General features: G+C 32.7%; 1 non-coding gene across 1 annotated transcript; it reads right to left on the bottom strand.

The window, feature by feature from the left end:
- Nucleotides 1-455: 455 nt before the first annotated feature.
- Nucleotides 456-561, bottom strand: LOC121230085 (small nucleolar RNA R71). Its single transcript, XR_005928037.1, has one exon. It is a non-coding gene; the product is annotated as a small nucleolar RNA R71 (small nucleolar RNA).
- Nucleotides 562-2742: the final 2181 nt, after the last annotated feature.

Here is a 2742-nt window from a genome sequence, read left to right as displayed (position 1 = left end):
CCAAAGATTAAACATTCATTCAAAGGTTGGGTCCAAAGAATTAACCAAGGAGGTGTTTATACCAATGCTAATGCAAATGGACAAGCTCTTCTACTACTCCGATGTCTATCATATATTATGCTACACCTCATGTTGAAGGGCTCAAGACTAGTATTCAATTTCTAATTGTGGAAGCGAACAACTTTGAGATCAAACTAGTGGTTATTTAGATGGTGGAAAATAATCAATTTTTTAACTTTTCTCATAAAGATCCCAATCAACATCTGCGGAAGTTTGTTAAAATGTATGGTATATTCAAGTTGGTTGTTAAATTGAAATTATTACTATTTTCTCTAATTGGAAGAGCTCTGAATTGGTTAGATGGGTTACCAGATGAGTAACATGAGTTTATTACAACTTGGAACCAAGTGGTAGAAAAATTCTTGGTTAAGTTATTCCTTCCAAATAAGACAACTAAGTTGTGGAATGACATTATCGTTTCCGGTAATATAATGAAGAAATTTTATGTGAGTCATGGGGATGTTTCAATGACATGCGAAAGTAGTTTCCTCATCACCAAGTGCCAAATTATTAGTTAATCCAGACTTTCTACATTGGCTTAAAATAATCAATCAGTAGTAATTTGGATGGTAATAGCTAATGGGGCACGATTGAGTAAGTTACCTATAGAATTGAATACATGGTAGAAAATAATCAATACTAGATTTTAAGTAGAATAAGTGCAAGCCAAAATAAGGTTGTTGGAGTAGTAGAGGTTGATACAATAATCACATTCGTTGTTAAAATGAATAATATGAAATGAGATTTAAATTAAAAAATTGAGGTTAGCAATAAACAACCACTCTATGGGATTTGTAAGCATTGTGGGGATATCCATCATTCTTGTAGTGCATAATTGAGATAAAATTGGTTGGTTATGTTCTTAATCTGGAAAGACAACAACCTAGCCCATTTGTCAACACTTATAATCTGGGATGGAGAAATCATCCCAATTTTGCTTGAGGTAATAATCAAATCAGTTCTTCTTAAGTTTAACTACTTAGATCATTATGTTTTGCACAAAATTAGTAACAAAGACAATTGTTGAAACAACCAAAAGTAGTGGAGAAGAAGTCAACCACTAAAGAAATTTAACAATTTATGTTTGCATTTGATACTAGGATGAAGGCATTGGAAACTCAGGTGGTTCAACTAGCTCATCCATTCCACAATAAGCCTCAATGAGCATAACTATCAAATACTCAACTTTCTCTTAATTCTAATAATCCCAAAAAGCATTGCAAGGCTATCACTCTTAAAAGTGGTAAGGAGTTACCAAATGCCGTTCCATAGTTGAGGTTAATTTGGACATTATCTCACCAGTCGACAAGAGTTAATATGAGCATGAGGCAAGCTCTGTAGAACCTATCCAACATGAGCAAAAGGTTAGAAAGCCACCAGAGAAGGTAATTAAGCTAGAATATCCCCCTCCACCATTCCTTCAAAAGTTGCAAAGAAATAAGTTAGACAAGAAGTTTTTGAAATTACTTAAGGTATCTAAAAAGTTTTCCATTAAAATTCCTTTTTTTAAGCTCTCGAATAAATGCCTAGCTATGTGAAATTTGTGAAAGGCATTTATCAAAGAAAAGAGGACTAGGTGATTATGGGAACATAGCACTTACAGAGGAGTGTAGTGTCATAATTCAGAAGTTTCCTCCCAAGTTGAAAGATCTTAAGACCTTTTCCATTGTATGTGTCATTAGTTCTCACACTTTTGATAAGGAACTCTATTATTTGGAGGCAAACATCAACTTGATGTCACTTTTTATAGCTTAGAAGCTATGTTTGGGGGATAGTAAGCCTACTTTAGTCTCGTTGCAAATGGATGACAAAACTGTGTTTTCGTAATGTAGTGGTTATAGATGTGCTAGTTAAACAGGTTAAATTTATCGTTTTGACGAATTTCACTATTCTAGATATGTAAGAAGATATAGTGGTCCCACTCATTCTTGGCAGTAAATCTCACTAATTAATATTCTTATTAATAAATTATAGTTTTTTTTAATTCAAAATTTTAAAAATAAAAATATGATCTAAATCTCAACTGTTATTATAGTTGTATAATAATCACCTCTCTATAACATCCAAAATTTTAATAGATAAATGAAGTTATTATAGAGATAATTGACTATACACATAAATATTTGAAAATGGTTGAGTCAACTTCCATTCATATGGGTTATTTTAATAAATCTAGATGTTAATCGAATGATATATTTTTAAATTTGTTTACAATTTATTTTTATGATTAAAAATAATTAAGTCAATAAGTCAATGCTTTAGATGTTTGACACTAAAATTGTGTTTGGTATGAACAAAGGTTATCACTTTTCAAGAAATTTATTTGAAAAAAAAAATCATATTGTGGATTGATTCAAATATTTGCTAATAATGAGTGAGAATTAAGGCTGAAATTTCGTGATTGAGCTTTGGATTTATTCCTGTCTGCCTGTTGGCACGCCTTTGTCGGCTTGTTGGCACGCCTTTGTCCCTTTGCTTCTTTTATCTCGTACTTGTTGATTTTCTTGTTGTTCTACCCACGGGGGTGGTTTTTGGGTATTGTTTTGTTGTTGTAGAAGCGTGATGGAAAGAGGAATAGCATATCTGAGTATAGAGGATGGGGAAGAAGAGGCTTTCTCTGTTCCGGATGGAGTGGAGCCTCAGAATTCAGTTTATAATTTCTGTTTGGTGGGCTGGTACTTG

This window comes from Gossypium hirsutum, chromosome A05 (assembly GCF_007990345.1).
Source record: "Gossypium hirsutum isolate 1008001.06 chromosome A05, Gossypium_hirsutum_v2.1, whole genome shotgun sequence".
Lineage (NCBI taxonomy): Eukaryota > Viridiplantae > Streptophyta > Magnoliopsida > Malvales > Malvaceae > Gossypium > Gossypium hirsutum.
This window is presented reverse-complemented; position numbering and strand designations above follow the sequence as displayed.